This window comes from Heterocephalus glaber, unplaced genomic scaffold (genome assembly GCF_053883595.1).
Source record: "Heterocephalus glaber isolate CG9 unplaced genomic scaffold, H.glaber_assembly_v1.0 deba00001429, whole genome shotgun sequence".
In the NCBI taxonomy this organism is placed as follows: domain Eukaryota; kingdom Metazoa; phylum Chordata; class Mammalia; order Rodentia; family Bathyergidae; genus Heterocephalus; species Heterocephalus glaber.
In genome coordinates this window covers 27,360,433-27,382,028 of record NW_028258294.1, presented here as the reverse complement: position 1 = coordinate 27,382,028, position 21,596 = coordinate 27,360,433, and the positions used below count along the sequence as shown (strand labels likewise).

General features: G+C 36.9%; 1 long non-coding RNA gene across 1 annotated transcript in view; it reads left to right on the top strand.

Moving 5' to 3' along the window:
• Window positions 1-21,596, top strand: part of LOC110344300 (uncharacterized) — a 67,322-nt gene that overhangs the window by 16,386 nt on the left and 29,340 nt on the right. The window contains exon 2 of the long non-coding RNA XR_002386784.2: window positions 12,186-12,336. This is a non-coding gene — a long non-coding RNA (uncharacterized LOC110344300). The remainder of the gene's footprint in view (window positions 1-12,185; window positions 12,337-21,596) is intronic.

The window sequence follows — 21,596 nt, the reverse complement described above, 5'->3', positions numbered from 1 at the left end:
AAGTCTCATCTTTTAACTATAGGGCCTGGCCTTTAACAATAAGCTTAGGTTCCCAGTCACTAAGATCATTTTACTCACTAAATTACCTACTGACAGCAGTTATTCTGTTAAGGGTAACAATCTCTAGATATAAAATTTACCCAACATGGAAATATTTTTGCCTTACAAAGTATGCTGTATCAAGGTGAGAAATTTGCCTATGTGTCATAATGGAAAAGCTGTGTTAAAATGAAATAACCTATTATATCATTGAGTAACAAGAACTTGAATGTAGGAGAGCTCAAATAAGAAATGTCCTACACTATTGGATAGAGTGATTCATTCCCTGAGTCTGCACAGTGTTTCTCCTATGCCCACACAACAGTGTAGAGATATAGAATGTTCCCAACTTTTTTAGCAGTAGTAAATTTGTTAGACACTTAATTTATTCTGCTTTGTGACCTTACCCAAGCACCCTTGGTTCTGGTTTATTAGTTCTTTAAAGATGCCAAATGTGAAGCTCCTGCCCCCTCTACTGGTCAAGCTCATTTTGTTATAAATGTCTTTCTAAATAGGCGTTCGTTCATCTCTGTGAGGAAAGATAGTTTTATGCTTATTTCTGGTGCCCTGAGGGTTTTTTTTGAGAAGACATTTGGCAGTGGAAAAGAATGTATTTTTTTTGAGCAAGACAAATGTCACCAAGAACCTGGCTTGTGGGCAGATGCCATATAAGTGAACTTGTACTAAATTTTGGGGGGAGTAGTATTTATTGGAAGTGTGGAGAGCAGCTTTAGAAGCAGTCCTTGCTTTACAGCAAGAAAAAAATCTGATAGTTTTCTTCAGCCCATCATCCAATTGAATGTATTAGGTACTCTCACAGTCTTACTGGATATATCTCTTTTTTTCCTCCTAAAAGCTGTGTTGTACTTTCCTTCCGGTGTTTATATGTCAAATCTCTTCATAAGAGTAAAATAAGGACCTCTGAGGGCAAATGTCACATTTAATTTTCTTTTGGGTTCAGCCCCCAACTCTCAATGCATACCATATGGTATATAACATTTTTGCTACTTAGCTACCTCTTTCAAATTGCCATGTAAAAGCAGAAAATATTCCCAATCAGTAACCTAAGGATGTCCAAGTCAGAAGGTCTTACCATGTATTCCAGGCTGTCCTTGAACGCACTATGTAGCCCAGGCTGACCTCAAACTTACAGTGATCCTCCTGCCTCAGCCTCCTGAGTGCTGAGATTACAGACAGGTGTGTGTTACCACACCTGGATAAAGTGTAATTTAACATATTGATATTTATTAAGTTTAATTTGTATTTTGCCTTTTAATGTCTTTCTTTTTTTGTGGTCCTGGGATTAAATTTAAGGGCTCAAGAATACTAGCAAGAGCTCTACCACTGAACTATGTATCCAGGTCTAATTTTAATAAATGATTTTGAATATTTTAGAAGATACACAGCTTTTTTGATGATATAGAAAGTAATTTAATTTTTTTCAAATAAAAAATAAGTTTAAGTTGCCTTGAACAACTTGCGATCCTTTTGCCTCAGCCTCCTGAGTAGCTGGGGTTATAAGTGTGTACCTGAACTGTAGCAAACACATTTTTATTTTTACATTTACATTAGTGTATGCTTTTGATGAAATATAATAGAATGTTATACTGTTTGGGTACACTTGCATTTAATTTTAATCTTTTATATCATTACTATTGATAAAACACAAATGATGTAAAAAACTTGATTGTAACAGGTTATTGATTTTGCTAACTTAAAACAAGAAAGTAGATTCTCCATAAATATTGTTTGAGTGTGCATATAAAATGAAAATTTTTAAAATGATAAATTGCTTTAAAGACCATGACTTCTACATCAGATCAATAGGAATCTATTATACAAGTGGTTTTCCAACTGGGCTTTCTCACATGGGGATATGAGGAGTATGTCATGATTAGGGAGGGGAAAGGATTTCTCAAAGCCCTTGTTAAACATACTACACCTTCTGCTATATTGTTTCATTCTAAACTTCTACTTCTTTAACATAAATGGTAGGCTGTGAGGCTTGAACACATATTTAAGATAAACACAGGACTTTGGAAAATTTTTTTTTTTTTTTTGATACCGGGGATTGAACATGGGTTCTTGTGCTTGCACAGCAGGTGGCAAAACCACTGAGCTAAATCCCCGGCCCGGAAAAATTTTATGTATTTCCTAAGATTTTTGCTTTGGATCACTTCCTTAGGGCTATGCATGTACACATACATGCATCCCCTCCCGTGTGTGTGTGTGTGTGTGTGTGTGTGTGTGTGTGTGTGTTATGTGAAGCTTGCATTCTTTTCTCCTAGTACTTCAGTGGAAAAGTTTAAGAAGGACTAGAAGAAATAATACCTGCCGGAGACAAGAAACGTTCAGATTAGAATCTCTAGGAAGGGACTAAAAGAAGATAACCAAAATAAATCCTCCACTTGAAAAGGAGGAAGGCATTATACAGCATTGCTGTCTTAATTGATTGAGTTTGTATATGTTGCTAGAGAGAGAAAATTATTCATTCTATTCCTATGTGGACTGGTCAGTTGAACTGTCTTCCTCTACTGAGATGGCCCAGCTTTTTGCAGCCTATTTACAAATATGTAGTTGCTTGGTCATTCTCAAGACTGAAGAAGAGAGTGTAGAAGGCACCACACAATCTAATAGTGCTTTAGAAAAACAATTAAATGGATGTTTCCATGATGTGCATAGGTAGTGCTTCCTGTAGCTCTGTACTCTGAGTTCTTAATTCCACCAAGGTACTATGAAATTGGGAGTGAGTTTCATCTCCCTTTCTGCTCCTCTCTGCTCTACTTTCTTCTTCTACAACTAAGGAGAAGTCAGAGAGGTGAGAAAGAAAAGAAACAAGAATATTAGGATCTGGGTGGCCTGATCTTGGTCTTGTATAATGCACTAAGTATCTATCTGGGGACTTTTGAGCAAATTCACTGAAATTTTCCACTCTTTTTCCTCATTTGTAAAAATCAGAATTTTAGTCACTGAATGATCTCTAAGATTCTTTCTAATTCTAAAATTCTGGATTATTTTTGAACACTTTTCTTTAAAGTTTTCCTTTACTTTTACAATTCCCTGATATGCAAACTTAATGAGATTCAAAAAGAAATTAACCAGGTAGCTTTCAAGATCCTTCTTTGGGTCAGTAAGTTTCAAACTTCTCAAAATATAAAAATTTTACCTGCTGTCTTGATTTTGAATTGGAAATACTGCTATGAATGAATGATGTGTATTTAAATAGTTCTTCTAGTTCTGTTGCCTGAAAAAGCCTCAAAATAAATTCCAAACCACTAATACCCATAGCACCCAGACTGAGGTCTCCATGTGGTAGTTTTCTCTAAAAGCAATCAGTGTATAGTGGATTCTGTGTATAGTGTGCCACCAGATCTCCCTCAATTTCCCAGTTGCTGGGAACATCAGCAGCTTTTGGCTACCCTCTCAGGCACATATAGGCATTGCTCTAAACCAAAGTTTCTCAGCCTCAACACTTTTGATATTTTAGACCAGATATTTCTCTGTTGTTGGGGACTGTCGTATTCATTAGCAGATGTTTGGCAGAATCCTGGCATCTACCTACTAGATACCAGTAGAACTCTGCTCCCGATCGTGACAACCAAAAAATGTCTTCAGATCTTATGAAATGTCTGGGGGTGGGGTGGGGAATTGCTGTGATTGAGAACCACTGCCATAAAATGACAAGAGCCACCTCGCCCAAGATCACTCTCTCCCCTCTCCATAGTTTGCACTCAGTGACTGATTAATGTGGGTTATAAAGTTCAGGCCCTTTCCTCAAGGCAGGATATCTTGGAGGACTAGGCCATCTCCAGCACTGCCTGTGGGCTTGTTGTGATTGTGCTGTGGTTTAACTCCTTCCTTTACTCAGTCCTATTTTTGTCCCTCCTCCACAGGTGTTGACTCTAGGGACAGTCCCCAATAAATTTCTTGCATCTAAATATTCAACTCAGCCTGTTTCCTGGGTGGACCCAACTTCAGATGGGGCTTGTTAGGGAAATAGCTGATTCCATATTTGAAATAGAAAATTTTCCAAATTAAGCCTGGAACATTTGGGCATACCAGAAAATAAGGAAGCTATCAAAGAATACTAAGGCCAGAAAGGATTCAGGAATCAATTTAGATAAACTCTCACTGCCAGAGATGGTTAAAGGTGAATATCAATAAAGATTAATGATAATAATTCAATGGATTAGTGCTTAAACTCATGATATAAAGATTTTAATAGTTTTTGATCACTTAAGAGTATACAAGGAAACTGATAAATAAAAGAATCAAGAATTTGTTCCTCTTTCCTACACTGCATATATCAAATAACCAGCTGATGAGAGGCAAGATTCAAATTAGTAAAGAAGAAATGATAGAAGCAGAATACTACCATTTTATAGTCCCAGAAGAGTTAATGATCCTAAGCAATGATTACCAATGGCTAATAACAGCAGAAAAAAGAACTATACCATAGAACTATACCATATACCATGTACCTCCTAATGGAAACCACACAATAAAGTGGGGTGTAATGGTCTCGTGAGAAGTTTAGCAGGCAGTTCACAAGATTTCCCTCACTCTGGCATCAAATGATCAATTTAGGGAGTCCTACAACTGCCCTTAGGTTTGAAAATTTGTTAGAAGATCTCGTAGAACTCACTGAAAGTTATTATGGTAATAATTTGGGTTTATTAGAGCTAAAGGAAATAGATTAACAGTAGCCAAGGAAAGAAAGTACATAGGGCAGAATCCAGAAGAGCCCCAAATAGGGATGTTTCAGTGTTTTCTCATCATGGAGCTCTGGACACTATTACTTTTTTGGCGTTTGATTTGTAGTAGTATATTCAAATTATTGCCAAGCAAGGAAACTCACCTGAGTCTTCATGTCCAGAGATTTTATGACTTGAATTTCAGTTGCCAGACCCTATAGAAGTCAGCTGTACTAGGTGTGGTGGTACACAGCTGTTATCTAGCACTCTGGTAGGTTGAGGCAGGAGGATCACAGGTTTGAGCCTAGCCTGGGCAATTTAGCAAGACTCTGTCTCAAAATAAAAATAAAGAAAAAGGACTGGGGCTGTAACTCAGTGCAAAGGCCCTGGATTCATTCTCTAGTACCAGAATAAGTAAATAAATAAACAGGCTGACTATGTGTGACCCAAAACTCCTACCCTGTATCGTGTCCTTATACAATTCAGCTTGACCCAAGGTCCCCAGGCAAGCAAAACCACTTCTATGAAGCATAATATTCCAAGAGTTTAGAAATTACCTTCCAGAATCGAGCAAAGACTAGATCTCTTTTTGGGCACAATTAAATTCTTTGCTACACATCTTGCAAAAGAAACAGGACATTGAACCCAAATCTGATTAGGCCTTTAGCTCCAACTAACAATTTACAGGAAACAGAAGAGATAGAGAACCTGTTAAACAACACCATAGTGAAGATAGTTTGTGGGAAGCTACAGGCTGATCAACCTGGTAATTTTAGCAAAAAATATAAAGGAAAATGACTTAAGCCTACAGATTAAAGTAAATTTAAAAGACATATTATTTAGTTTCAGTGTACCTTATTTGGATCTTGATTCAAATAAAGAAGCTGAAAAGTATTCACAAGAAAATTGGAAAAATGTGAACACCAATTGGGTATTTAATGATATTAAGAAATTACTGTCAATTTTTGCATTGAGAATTGTATTCTGGTGAAATTTAAAGAGCAAAAAGAGCCTTTATCTGTTAGAGATATGTATAAAAATATTTTCAAATAACATGGCTTGTCTGAGATTTGTTTCAAAATAACTCGGGAGGTGGGGAAGTTGGTAGTTTCTAGGGTTTTGGATGGAATAAGATTGGCCATATGTGTATGAAAGCAAAAAATTTAGGTTGTTATTAGTTTATATGTTGATATTTGCCACTTTAAAAATGTGAAATGAATATGTAATATGGTTTGTGGGGCACAAGTGGCCTTCAGTAAGCCTGCTAAGGTGCTTAGACACAACAATTCATTCTCAGTTCTCTCCCAGTTTTCTCTGGGCATTTCAGAGAGAGTTTTTTGGTACTTTGGAGCAAACATGCATAGTGGTTTTGAGGGTATATAGTTAGTGCAAGGAGACAGATATGTGTATATAAAATAATGATTGTCTTTATTTGTCTTTATTTTGTCTTTATTTTTCATGAGAAACATTACAGTTTTACTAAGATGGTAAACTTAATAGAGGTAATCATTATCTTGTAATCTTTTGGTAAAAACAGTGTTTAAATGTTAAAATTAAAAGATTCACATTTTCCATTTAAGTATATATTTATTTTTGTATGTTTAAATATATGCATATTATAGAATATTAAATCAATTAAGCAAATGGAGCTTATAAGTGATAAAGGGGAGAAAAATAAGGATTCAAGAATACTGAGCTTCGTGTAAGCCAACCTGGTTCTAACAAGAAATAAAGCTATTCTGTGCTCAGCTGGCAGAGATTCCAGGTGTCAATAAAATACACTTACCTTAAGCCTGAAAACATTTTGAGGATGTATGTGTGTACACGCGCTCGCGTGTGTGTGTGTGTGTGTGTGGTGTGTTATGGACTTCTGTAGTTTGGGTCTTGATGTCCCCCAAAAGTCCGTGTTGAAGGTCACTAGCCCATGGTACTGTTGGGAAGTGATGGAACTCTCAGAAGGTGGGCTTAATGGAAAGAAGTTATGTCATGGAATCAGGCCCTTGAAGTGAATGTTGGGACCCTGGTCCTTTCCCCCCTTTCTCTTTGCTTCCCAGCTACAATGAGGTGAACAGCTTTTTCTGCTATGTACTTCCACCTTGATGAGCTGCTTCAACACAGGCCTCAAAGCAATAGGGGTCTAGCATTTATGAATTGGAACCTTTAAAACTGAGCCAAAATAAACATTTCCTCCTTATAAGTTGCTTCTCTTAGGTATTTTGTTAGAATAAGGCAAAACTGAAAACATGTATGGTTAAATAATTTTTAAAAAGAAGTCTGCTTCTGAAAGGCAACAGTTCCTAATACTTATGTACTACCATAGAATATATTTTCACTATCACCAAGACTCTTTTTGTTTTTAGGCACTTATACTCCAATCTTGTCTCCTTTTATTTTATTTTATTTTTTGGTACTGGGGATCAAACTAGGGACCTTGTGCTTGTGAGGCAGGCAGCAGAACCACTGAGCTAAATCCCCGGCCCTCTTGTCTCCTTTTAGAAAATTTTATATTGGGTTTTCCAAGTTCTGAATAATGAATTTGCTGGGTTTTTTTGTTTTTTATGATGAAACTATTTTTGAGATTTCTCAGGTAGCAATTAGACAATACCAAAGATTGGTTTCCTCATTTTGTAAAAGGATGAATTCTAGAGATCGTTTGATATACTTGATATTTTCTGTATTGTGAGAATTGTCAGTGTTTTCATTGTCTATATTACTTTATGACTCTTAAGGAAATTGCTGATTAGATTTATATAAAATAATTATGCAGTGTGTCTCATTTTTCTTTTTATAGATACTATTAGTTATCATAGTAAATTGAACCAAGTCATTTTTCATCAACAGAGAGTTTCTTCTTCTTTACAGTTGCTTAAACATTTGGGCAATAGATAAGGAATAGAGTCTTCTGGAAGAAACATCAAAAGAATCATAACTTCAGTCAGTAATCCCCTGAAGTAGATACCCTTAATTGTTGATACCCACTGGAGTAAATTCATGGGTACAGGCTCCTAGTTGTATTAACCTTCCATCAGTGTAACGAATATCTGATACAGGAACTTATAAAGAGAAGAGGTTTATTTTGACTCACAGTTTTGGAGCTTCTAGTTCATGATTGATTTGTCCTGCTGTGAGGCCTGTGCTGAGGCAGCACATCATGGCAGAGGGTGCATGACAGAACAGAACTGCTCATCTCATCACCCAGAATAAAAGAGTGGAAGGGGAAGGGACTAGAGTCCCTCCATCCCTTTAAAGGTCACACAGCCAGTGACCTGAAGACCTCTCACCAATCTCCACCTCTTAAATGTTCCACTGTCTCCCAATTGTGATTCCCTGGAGACCAAGCCTTTACCACATGAATCTTTTAAGGGACACTTACTCCAAACTGCAGCACCAGTATAAGCTGACAGTATCACAGAATTTCTAGGACTTTTTATTTAGTCCAAAAGGAAAGAACTTTCTGACAACAGATGGCTAATTAAACAAAGAATAAAAATCAAGAATTAATGATGAATTAGTGATTGAGGACTGAAGTAAATGAAGATGAAAATTTTACTCATGATTAATTTTCTATATTCAGTTGGACAAATAAGAACATTTTTCTTTCTTCCCGGTCTATCACTAATTCTCAATTTAATGATCTAACCCCTCTACAAAAAGGAACAAAAACATTCTTTAAATGGTATCTTATTGCAATGAATCTCTCAGAAATCAGGAAAAAACTCTATAAGATACATTAGATGATAAGCTAATAAATCAAGAGGAAAATCTAAGAAAAATTTTCTGGAGAAAAGAATGATACATACAGATTGGCTTGTCTGTAAAACTGCATGTAACAGTGGTTATTATTAAAGTGCCATTTATTGTTTCCCTTTACTTTTCATGACCATGTCATTATTCACATAGGTTTAATATCAATCTGTTTCTTTCCTACTAGGATATAATTGGATAAAGAAAATTTGTGATAGTGATTATGTCAGAAATGTCACATTTAAAAACAAGTTTCACTTCATTAGACATAATAGACTCACTATTAAGAAACTAGAATTGTATTTTGTATGCGGAAATGATGCCTTCAAAAAATTTCTTCCAGAAAACTTGCCTTGTACTTGCTCTATGGCAAGTGAAATCTCAGCCATAAAATCAGAAAAAAATACTGCTTCCTGAGAGCAGGTACATGGACAGACTTGAAGGGCTCAGATTCAGAGGAGAAAGGACACTCCAGTTATTAGTTACTGAGGAGAAGCTTGGTAGAGGCAAAATGGACACACTTTTCCCAGACTTATAAAGGGCAAGCTAATTAGTAACACCAATTCAAATTATCTGTGACACTAATGTGACCAAAGTATGACTAGAACTTTTTTAAGTCTCTAGTCATAAATTAATCCTCCAAGGCTTAGTATTACATGGCTTTAATTTGTTAAACCATGCTAAGGAAATCTTCAAGTACTAATCAACATCTCTTGTGGCACCTATGTAAATGAAACTGGTCAAACAAGAGAAAATCCACTAGATTAATCACATGAGTCAGAAAATTTCTGAACGAACCCTTGTGGTCAAATACACACTTAAGGGGCAGAACTGGCCAAAAGGAGGGGCTAAGAAACAGGAATGATACCTTGCTGTGCTGCCATTTTGACTTACCACAGTTTGTACTCTGGTGACAAAGACAAAACAAAAACCAAGAAAACCCTCTGTAAAACCAGCAAACACCTGGCATTCTCTCAAAAAAAGGCAGAAACATCTTGCCTAATACTCATCTCTAAATAATGATCTACACCCTTTTTGTAAGCTGCTCACAACCTAATGCAAGCAAGGAAGAGAGGGAGAGAGGGAGAGAGCAACTTTATTCTTGATTTTCATAATACTGATGTCTGCAGATTCGTGACAACTTTTGCAGATATGACAGTCACATGAGCAAAATGCTGACTGTAGTCTCGGTAACTTGTGTTTTTTCCCAAGTCCTTGTTATATTTTTTGGTGAGAGAAGTTGTTCTGAAGTTGGTTTCTCTTGCAAAATAATAAAGTAATACTTCTTTCTGTAATGCTTTTGTGTCTGAGTTGTCTTTTTATACTTGTTAATTGTTGAAGTATTTACTCTTCTCTTTAACTTTGTACATATTCTTTTTTTTCTTCTTCTTGGTACTGGGGATTGAATTCGGGTCCTTGCGCTTGCAAAGCAGGCGGCAGAACCACTAAGCTAAATCCCCGGCCCACTTTGTACATATTCTTAAATTTCTGTAATAAAAATTAAAATAATATATGGCTACACAAAATATTAAAGAGATATTGTTAGTGCTTTACTACAGAGACATAGGACTTGGTCTAATTTTAACTAGTTTTCAAACTTAAAGGCCACTTTAAGCCTACCCCCCCACACACCTGGCTGAGACAGTTTTCTATTTTAAAGCATAGGCAGCTAGTGGAAATGACAATCACAAAGATGATTCTGCAGTTGGGAGCCTGGGGCCAAGGAAAGTTATCTTTTGTGGTTATGAAGTCGATATTTCCTGACCTCACTAGTGAGGTTAGAATCCTCAATATCAGATGGCAACGAAGGAGCTAGAGTTTCTGTATTATTTGCTATGTTTAGTGTGCATGTCAAAAATAGATTCAAAAGCTGTAGCAACTGAAAAATATTTGTGTAAATCAGTATTTGGGAAAAAGTGTTGGTATTTGGCTTTTTAGTGTTGGCTTCTTCAGCGTTGATACTGGCAGATCCACTTTACAGTAAAGTCCTGCAGCATTTGTATTGCTTTTTAAAATCTCATATGGACTTGCTTTGTAAAACCTCTTAGTATCTTTGCACAGTTTTGTTACCTGTGAGGTTCCTTTGGCTATGTTTGGCTCTGGTATTATAATTATTATTATTATTTATTATCATTATTTATGTTCCCTTGAAGTATAGGAAGAAAGGGAACATGTTACATTTCGTGATTTATTAATTTGACAAATTTTTTTGATGTACTGTGAGCAAGGGATTGTTTTAGGAACTCTGGAAACATGTATCAGTGAATCAGACATATAGTTTATGATGTTGATTTGCTTTCAATCCAATAAAGAAGACAAACTGTGGGCCAGGTGCTGGGTAGGCAGAGGTGAACAAATTTCCATACTTCATGTTTGCTGCATGTTATTAAGACAGGCAGATATAGGGATTAGAGGAGGCCTTATAGAGAACTAACCTTCAATGACAAATTAGAGTTAGCCAGACAAAGCAGAATGGAGCAGAAGATGAATTTTATGGAGGTGAAACAGTAGATCCACATAGTGGACCTGGAATGGAAAAGAGCCTGTGTCCAGTTTCTTTGCAGATATAGAAATCTGATCTTTCCAGGATATCAGAGTGGACTGGACTCAGGTATTAAAATCATGTTGGGTTATATATAAACCAGAGTAGTAATTTGTTAATATATAGTGAAATAAATGTCTTACTGAAAAGAGGACATGTGACTTGAATATTTTCTTCCCCATTGTTAGATCTGAATGAGAAACTTATTTGTGTTTATGAAGCTTCTTGGCAAGCTTGGTATCAGAAGTATTCAGAGATACTTAGTTTATACTTGCTAATATGTCCATCTTTGCAAGATAGAGGGAGCTACTGGGAATAGATTGGCTAAATTTGAAGGCTTTGTCTCTTAAGTAGGATTGGAGGTGCATATTTTTGTATGAGTCCTCCTCTGTTTTCTGTACTGGCCATCTGGTCCTGATCACTACATTTTATTTTATTTTAAGATAGGGTCTCAATACATACTTTAGGCTAGCCTTGAATTCACTATAAAGCTGATAGGTTGGCCTTGAACTTGCAGTGATCCTCCTGCCTCAGCCTCCTGAGTGCTGGGATTATAGGTGTGCACCACCATGCCTGGCTGCTATATTATATTTTTATATATCCAGTCAATTACCAAGTCTTATTAATTCTGCTTCCTTAATGTCTTTTGAATCTACTTCTTCTAATTTCTATTGTCCTCATAATTCTTGACTGTATTATTGAAATAACCTTCTAAGTTAAGATATTCTGTCCCAGTTTTGCCCTCCTCCAATCACTTCTCCACAGTATGGACATGATGAACATTCTAAACTAAAAACTCAATTATATAATGTCTCTCTTCAAGCCTTTGACATCCCTCCATAGCCCTTGGGGTCATATCAGTTAGGAACTTGATATGGAACAGAATTTATCTCACATGGTTTAATGAAGAGACATTAGTGAAAATATTATGTGCAGATATATGGATAGGGTTAAGGAAGAAATCTATGAATGGGAAGATACCCAGTGACTAGCAAAAGTAAGAAGCTGTTGCCACAGTAGAGATGAGCGGGAAAGAAGAAAAAGTAGAGTTACTGGATTACCACTGGTTGGAGTAAAGGCCAACTGATGGAACATTAGCTGTAGAGGATACTGATACAAGGCCACAGAGAAGAAATAAAATAACCTTTTCTTTTTTCTGCCCACAGATGACCTATTGGAGATTACCATTATCCAAATCACTGGGAAAATCAGCTGGGAAGAGAGTTGAGTGGTGCATTCTGCAGGGGTTATCCTGCTAGGCCACAGAGGAGGGCAGAAAATGGATCTGAAGGGGGATTTGGTGAGATAAAGCAAAAGGTAAATAATTAGCACAGGACAAAAGTCCAAATTCTTTAATCAGGTTTATGAATTCTTCTTCTAGCCTCTCAGTCTTGTTGCTCTATCTCTACTCAATATCCTGAGCTTAGTCATGCTGAACTGTTTGAAATCCTGCATAAGTACCATTTATCATCTTAGGAATCATCTCCTCTGGGAAGGAGGGGATTCTATTATAGCATTTTCATAGTGTATTTCATTGGCTGTTAATCTGGCTTTTTACTAGACTATAACTGCCACAAGGATTGTATCTCATTAATCATTTCACATCCTCAGTGTCAAGCAGAGTAACTGTCTTATAGCATGTACTCAAGATACATTGTTGACTCACTACATACTAATACCATTTACTCCACAAGAATCAGACTTCACCTAAAAATCACTCTGATATCTTGGAGACACTTTTTCAGTCACAAGTCATTGTCCATGTATAGGTTGATTTCCATAGTTAAATTCTCAAGAGGCCCCTTTATTTTTTGATCCTGGCAGGTATTCCACTGTTGTTCCATGCGCTGCCTGTAGGCAAAAAGTACTGAGAGTTAAAAGAAGGCAGATAAAGGCAAAGGGCTAAAGATCTGTGGAAGAAGAGAGAGGCTTTAAAGGAGCATGTTATGGCTTGTGTCTAGATGTCCTCCCAAAGCCTCATTCAGTTATAGGTGATGGTTTTTCTGAGGTAGCTAGATCTAGAGTGTATGATGCTGGGATTAAGGGTGTGTGACTATAAATCACTCCACTGATTGGTTTGGCACTGCCTTAATCCGAGTAGCCTAGATACAGTATAAAAGAGGCAGAAAGATGCTGTTAAGGTCCCCTCTCTTGCTTGCTTTGCTACCTTCTGCCTACATGTACTGTTTCTCCTTTGGAATGCCTGTCTGCCATGCCACCCTGCCTTGCCACCAGCTGATTATGGACTGAATCCTCTACAAACTATGAACTAAATAAACCTTTGCTCCTTTAATTTTGGGTGTAGGATATTTTGTCTCAGCAATAAGAGAAAAGTAACTAAGACAGAGCATGGCACTTAATTGAGCTTTGACACATGGGTACAAGTCACATTAAGATGTAGAGGTGGGACATTCCAGACTGAGGACAGAGAACAAGCAAAAGTAGCAATGGGGAAGGATGGGCTGGGTTTGTGAGGGATCAAAGAGTCTTGAGGAGTATTAGGGTAGTGGTGGCAAGACTGGGGAGTTGGGCAGATCTTGGAGACTGGATGCTGGGCTAAGGAATCTGAACTGGATTTTGTAGACAGAGTCAACCTAAATAACAAATATGGAGAAACTTTCTAAAAAATGATTTTATTTTGGAGTGAGCAGGAAATTTGCAAATCTGGGATACGCATGCTGTGATAGATCATAGGCATATCTGGGGAGACAAAGGTAGACAAAGGTTTGAAAGGTAGAATGAGGAAGGCTATGAGAGTTGTTTTGAAACAGTTATCCTTTGCTACAAGAATGACTAACAAGGGTGGCATCAGTCCAAGGAATGACAGTTGTCTATTCAGTCCAACTGAATAGACAGTTGCTGGGCAGATTTCCTCACAAAAGTGCTTTTTTTTTTTTAAATGAAAGGTTGCAGTAGCCTTTGTGCGAGGTCATGGTTTTCAGAGAGTCCTTGTAACAGTTCTTTTTTTTTTTTTTTTTTGGTACCAGGGATTGAACTCAGGACCTTGCGCTTGCAAGGCAGGTGCAGTGCCACTGAGGTAAATCCCTGGCCCATGTAGCAGTTCTTACAAGTGTGCATGTGTGAGAGCCCTCTCTTTAAGCCCTTCAGATTCTACTTTATTAAGGTTTGACATAAGTGACTCTATTTTATTAAGGTTTGACATAAGTGACAGCTTTCACATTGATTCACTGATGGTTTTAGATCAGAGAAAAAATCTTGGAACATTTGTCAATCTAGGAGATGCATTTTAACCTTACAAACAGCCACCCATTACTAGTACCCATTACTAAAGTAATTGGCCTATAAATCCACAGGGCAGGCTGGGCTGGTTTCTTGTCTCATGCTTCTCTCTCGACTAGTCTCTCTGCTCATAACCCTGGCAACACCTCATTGATGACACATCTCCCTGTGCAGTAGAGGCTAAGAGCTCAGGTGATAGTAAAGACTTGTCCTCTTTTGTGAGCATAAACCCAGAGAGGAGATATTTACCATTATATTTAGTAAAAGGCAGAAAAGTACGATGTTGTTTTGGTGAGGACAGATTGGTAGAGAAAAAGAGCAGATCCTGAGATGCTAAGAGTAAATATTGGTTTTTCAAAAGGCTCAATGGCCCTAAACAAGCCATTTTGAGCAAACTCATATCTAGAAATAAAAGGTGGAAGGGGAATGATATTTTCCAAAAGGGAAAAGGCCAATTTCTTTATTGAACAAAAGAGTTTTTCAAAAATATGAGCTGATTTGTTTTCTCGAGTAGAGCAATTTTCCAGAATGTAACAACAAGGCATGATATGGTATATGTCTAAATTTAAACTAATTTATTACAGTAAAAGAGACATTGCCATTAATCCCCTTCAAAATACTCCACCTTGCTTCACACACATTTATTCCATTGTTTTTGCCACTTTCCAAAGCAGTTCTGGAAGTCTTCTTTCCTTTATGAGGTGTGATAAAAAATACAGTAAATGTGGCTGCTGAGTGCCATCATCCAGTGAAAAGTTAGGCTTGTAAAAACATGCTGTAACCTCACCCACTATATTCACCTGCAATTTATTCACTGGTGCCATGCAACTTCTGGCTCTTCCCCAAGTTGAAATGACCATGAAATGTAAACACTTTGATTGATTCAGGACATGGAGGCAGCCATAATAATGCAACTAAAGACATGAAAGAAGACTTCCAGAACTGGTGCAGAAAGGACAAAAATAAGTGTGTTTCAAGCAAGGGGGAATGCCGGAGGGGGGATTATTGGCAATGTGTCTTTTACCAAAATACATTTAAAATGTTTCAAACATTCATTATAGTTTTTGATCATATCTTGTATTTATATCAGATCTCTCCATCTACATGGAACATTGTGAAAAAAGTAACTGTATTTTTGCTTCTTTTTCTGTCTTATTATTTAACAGATATTGAAAAATCTGTGATTTCTGTTAAGAGATTATCGGTTGAATAGTTCTAATTGCAAAATGAGGAAAAGACACAAATTTGAAAGTGTAATTGGGAGAGTAGAAATTTAATCCTGGTTGTACTTGGCAGGGAAGGTTTTTTCAAATCAACAAATTTGTTGATTGCCAGTTAAGTACAAGGAACTGCTGTAAGAGTTGGGGGTCTTAGGATGAATGGAAGATGGTTCTTGCAACTAAGTGGCCCATAGGAAAAACAATGAATTCTTTTTTCTGTTTTTTATTAATATATTTTATTAGTACATGTTTGCAGTACATAATGATTATATTTATCATGGGGAGTTTGTACATGTACATAATACATTTTAATTCTTTTCTTTTGTCCCCTTCCCCTGCCATTCCTCCCTGCTCTCTCCAACTTTTAATCCCTTCCCATTTGAAAAAGCTCTGAATTCTAAGGTGAGTTAGACTGTGAACAATGCTATGGTAAAGTATAAGTTGGGGGGTGTGGGAGAAAGCAAGAATGAGTTGGTGTTATACATGAGCTCGGGGAGGCTTCCATGGGCAGGTGTATAATATGGTAGCATGTAATACAAAGCATTATTTACTTATTTCCTCATGTGCTCCCTCAGTTGGCTTGTGAGCAGCTTTAGAGCAGGGCAGTATTTACCTTTGTCTGTACAGTTTTGGAGACATAGAAGGTACTAAAGAAACATGTCAATGAAAAAATGGCAAGTGCATTACATGACAAAATGCAAGTGATTTCCTATGTGGTTATATAAATACAAACACAAAATTATACAAATGTAAAAGAATAGTTACATCCCAGTTGTATCCACATTGAGGCATGCAGTTTGGCTATTTGTGAAATGATTTGTGTAATATGCAACAAAACCGGCCCCTTCCTGGTTGAGTGATCTTGACTCAATAAAAATAATCTCTACCTTGTTGAGCAATATTATTATGAGGATTAAAAAAGGAGTTTTTGAAAGTATTTGGCATACAGTATGTTCTCTGAATTGATATCTTTCTTGTTCATCATACTCCAGCCCTTGGTAGATAGTAGATGTTAGGTAAATGTTTGATAAACTAGTTCTAGTGCTTCCTCCAGGTCACTTTATTACTATTTCCTAGGAAGAGAAACTCTGGAGTTTCCGAATCTTTCTTCCTCACCCTCAGCAGAAGAACACAACTCCTCAACCAGCAGGAGGAAGATCTGCAATTCTTTTCCTCTTTCCAAATTTTTTATTTTTAAAATTTTCTAATCAAAACTTTCAAACATGCATCAAAGCAGGAAGAATATAGAAGGAACTTCCATGTTTCTCTGACTCATTTAAGAAAATATCAATAGTTTGCTGATCTTGTTTCATTCTTCCTCTCACCATTTAAAAAGTTTATTCATTAAGTTTATTGGTACATTTCAGGTATACATTATGATCACATTTATCACTGGGATTTTGTACCTGTGCATGATATATCTTGGTTCTTATTTTTTCCCATTCCCCTTCCCTCCCTTCAGTCTCTCCACCCCTCCCTATTTACAAAAGCTTAATTTTTGTCTTTTCCTTTTTTTTTCATTATTCCCCCCACCCCAGTTCCCTTTCCCCTTTGAACATTTTCTTCCTATTTCACATCTGTTATACATTTTGGTCCACATTTATACTTTCAGTTTCTCACACCAGAGAAACAATTTGGTATTTACACATGTGTGTCCTATTTATTTCACTTAAGAGTATGGCCTCAATGTGCATCCATTTAGCTATAAATGTCTAGTTTATCTTTCTTTATGGCTGAGTAGTACTCCATTTTATTTAAAAAACCCCACATCTTCTTTATCCAATCACCACTTGATGGGCATTTGGGTTATTTCCAAGATTTAGCTATTATAAACTGCCACTATAAACATGTGTGCGTGTATATCACTGTTCTCACCATTTTTTTGCTGACATATTTTAAAAGAAATCTCAGAAATTAGATTGTTTTACTGTATACATACATCCTTACCCATAAGACCTTTTATTTGTACAAAACCATTACACCATTAACATTCCTATTAGAATCAAAGATAACTCTTTATTTAGTACCCAGTCCATGTTCAAATTTTTCTAATTGTCTCAAGATATCTTTTTCTGATAGGTTTGTTCAAATAAAGATCTGTACAAAGACTCTATGTTTATAATTCTTTTTCATTAAAATTCCAATCCAGGAGGTGTAGCTTAATGGTGAAAGCATGCCCTTAGCCCTGGGTTTAGTCCCAGCATATTAAAAAAAAAAGTCCCATCCAACCTGAGGGTGGTGTCTGTCATTGAAACAATTTGTGTCATTGACCTAAGTGTGGGATATTTGAGCTGCTCTCGCAAGTAATATTGCCTTCAGTTTTCTCATTGTTGCGCATACAAAAAAAGGCAGCTCCAAGGCTGCCTAACTGTTGCAGCACCCTGCCTACTCAACAGGGGTGAATGTCTTTAACATGTAGAAGGAAAGATTTGGGATGAGTAGTCTTCCAACAGTAACTTGAAATGCTGCTTATTCTCGCTCAATTTATTTATACTTCTTATTCATTGCCTAGTGGGCTAGGGCTGGGGATAACATAGTGAGGGATTTATCTGATATAGGGTGGAGGGTTTTTTGGGAAAGTTCCTCAGCATTAATCCTATCTAGCTGGTCTCAGTCTTTAACAAAAGTACTGCTAGAAATTCTAGATCTTAGCAAAGAAAAAGAAACAAATGGCCACAAACCCTCTCTGTTGCCTATTTCCAGCTTCTGTACATTCAAAGGAAAGGGGCTGAAATATGTGCATTGAGATGAGATGAATGAGTCTTACAGTGTTTCACACCCAGCCTTCTAATCAGTAGGTAGAATGAACCCTTCAATAATAGGCTCTAACACCTATGTTAGCTTCTCACAAAACATGATCCAGTGGCTCAAATTCACATCTGGGCCTCCAAATCCTACCCCTGATCTGGAGGTCAGGGGCCCTTCTCCACAAACCTCATAGAGGGTGAAGACTTTATAGTGCTCATTGCTTGCAGATGTCTTCCTATGTTTCATGTAAACCCTTTCCCTATGACTTTGAAGCCTATATCTGAGTTTTGCCCTCATTCACTCCACAGAATGTCACAATTTGGTGGTAGTTGTTGGGGGAACAATAGATGTAAATCCATAATAATTGGAAAATGAACTGTAATTTACAGTAAAAACAATATGGTCTAAGTACAATTAGATTGAAAATGTACAGGGCCGAGGATTTAGGTCAGTGGTTCTGCCGGCTGCCTCGCAAGCACAAGGACCCGAGTTCAATCCCCGGTACCAAAACCAAACAAACAAACAAAATGTACAGACCTAATACTAGCTAATATTTAATGAGCATTTATTATGTGCTATAATACCTTGCTAAGGCTGCCATAAGAAAGTATCACAAGTGGGTGGCTTAAACAAAAGAAATATATTTTCTCATAATTCTGGAAGATAGAAGTCCAAGATCAAAGTGTCAACAGTAACTTCTGAAGGCTGTGAGAGATTATTTCACATCTGTTGCCTAGTTTCTGGTGGTTTGCTGGCAGTTTTTGGCATTACTTGGCTTATAGAAGCATCACTTTGCTCTCTGCCTTCACCTTCAGTGGTATTTTCCCTGTGTGTATAACTGTATCCAAATGGCCCCTTTTTATAAGAATACCAGTCACTGAATTAGGGTTCCACCCCAATGATCTCATCCTAAGTAATATCTACAATGAGCATTTCTAAAAAGACCACACTTTCAGGTACTAGGGGCTAGGATTTTAATGTATATATAATTTTGGAAGATAGGGTACACAATTCAATCCATAACGTGTACTAAGTTGTTGCACACATTTTGTGATTTTTATTCTCACAGCAACACTTCTAGGTAATGTTATCTTTATTTTAGGGATAAGGAAACAGGGTTAAGTAATGAAGAGGTTTATTCAAGATTACACAGCCAACAAAAGGCAGAAATAGGACTTAGAACCTAGACACTTTGATTCCAGAACCCAGGATTTTAACTGCTTCACTGTAATGGCTTCTCTCTGTAGCCCTACATCCGCTTCTCTTTATAGTTGCTAGAAAGGTAGGTAAAATTTCTATGGCACCCTAACACTGCCACCTGGTGGTGTAAGTAATTAAAGCTGCCTCTAGCTTCCTGGCCTTTGTAGCAAGTGAAGCGCTTACAGGCCTTGTCCCCTAATACACCAGTATTGTCCAGCAGTTATAAATTCTGCTTGGTTTTGTTCTTGTTTGTTTTTTTGTGGGTTTTTGGTGCCAGGGATCGAACTTGGAACCTTGCGCTTGCGAGGCAGGCGCAGGAACCACTGAGCTAAATCCTTGGCCCTTACTTGATCTTGTTTTAAACCACACACAGGGACTAAGAGAAGATGGAGCAATGCAAACTATGAACTCCTGAAAGAATATAAATATTGGTGATTAAAGTATGTTAGTGATCATAGAAAACACTCAACTGGGCCGGGGATTTAGCTCAGTGGTTTCGTTGCCTACTGCGCAAGCTCAAGGACCTGAGTTCGATCCCCAGTACCAAAAAAAAAAGTATGAAAACACTCAACTACCTATTAAGTATGGTAATACATATTTAATAGATTATATTTTTTGAAACCTTATACCTCTCTTAATCTATTTTGCGAAATTAGTTTCTCTTGGTGACCTTATTCTGATGTCTCACCCCTGTCATTATTTCTTTTAGTTGATCAAATTCCAGAGTCAGAATAACTTAAGACTATTTTGCCTTGAGTAACCATTTACTGCTTTTTTTTTTTACCCTGTTTTTTTTGTTTGTTTTTTGTTGTTGGTTTTTCGGTACTCAGGATCAAACTCGGGTCCTTGTGCTCATTTATTGTTTTTTGAAGGAAACAATTGGCTTTTTCTCCACTTCTGGATGTACAATTTCCTTTGCCTTCATTTGGTACCTCCATCTCCACCCTTAGGAATATCTTATTACAATTCATAAGTCATGTGGGCATGGCACACTCCATAATAAATTAGAAAAGAATCATACTGAAATCAAATAATTTTAAAGCTGAAAGATATTGGAGTTTATCTAGTCTAGATCACACAACCTATTTATATTTTCATAGGGAAAGGATGGGACATTTTAGAGGAAAGGAATCTTTGAATTCACTTTTGCAGAATGTTCATCACAACATCCTGCCACCAGTAAGGCTGGCAATGGTAGGGTTTGGGAGGTGGGCCTGAGCCTGGGACTAAGGTGTCAATTGACAGCTTTTACCAATGATTCACTCTTTTCTTGGATTGGTGGCTTCCAGAACCTCTCATCATAACATTATGACAAACTGGTATATTGAGTTTAGGTGCAAGATGCACTGTGAGTAATATGTTACCAGTAATTATAGTACCAATGTCTGCAAATACTTTTCCTTAAAGAATTTCCAATTAAGAGAAAAAAATTATGAGTGTGGTAAAATCATCTGAGAGTAAGTTGTCAACCTGATGTCCCATCCCCTTAATAGTATAATGTTTCCTAGAATCAAGGACAGTCTCAGATAACCTCAATACAACCATCAAAATCAGGAAATTAGCAATGACACATTACTAACATTTAATCTTTAGATCTTATTCTAGTTTTATCAAATGTCCCTGTATTTTCCTTTATATAAAAAGATCTAGTTCAGAATCAAGTAGTGTTTCTAGTTGTCATCTTTCTTTACTTTTCTTTCTTTACTTTAACTAGAGCAGTTCCTCTATTTTTCTTTGACTTTTGTTATCTCGAGACTTAGAGTTTGCAGGGCATTTATTTTGTAGAATGCCCATAAATCCATTTTTGCATAGTGCTTCCTTGTGATTTGATTGTGCACTTTGGCAGAAATAATCGAAATGTGATGTTGTGTTCCTCTCACTGTATCCTTTTAGGTGGTATATAATTTCATTTTGTCCAATTATTATTATTGTTTTGTTTTTTGGTACCAGGAATTAAACTCGGGACCTTGCACTTGTGAGGCAGGGGGCAGAACCACGGAGCTAAACCCCCGGCCCTTGTACAATTATTGATAATCTTTGCATTGATCATTTGATTAATGTGGTGCCTGCCTGCTGTGTTGCCTTTGTAATTAATGAGCATTTTAGGGGGGAGACACTTTGAAACTATGTAAATGTGCCATACCTTGTCAAAATTTAAATTTATTCATT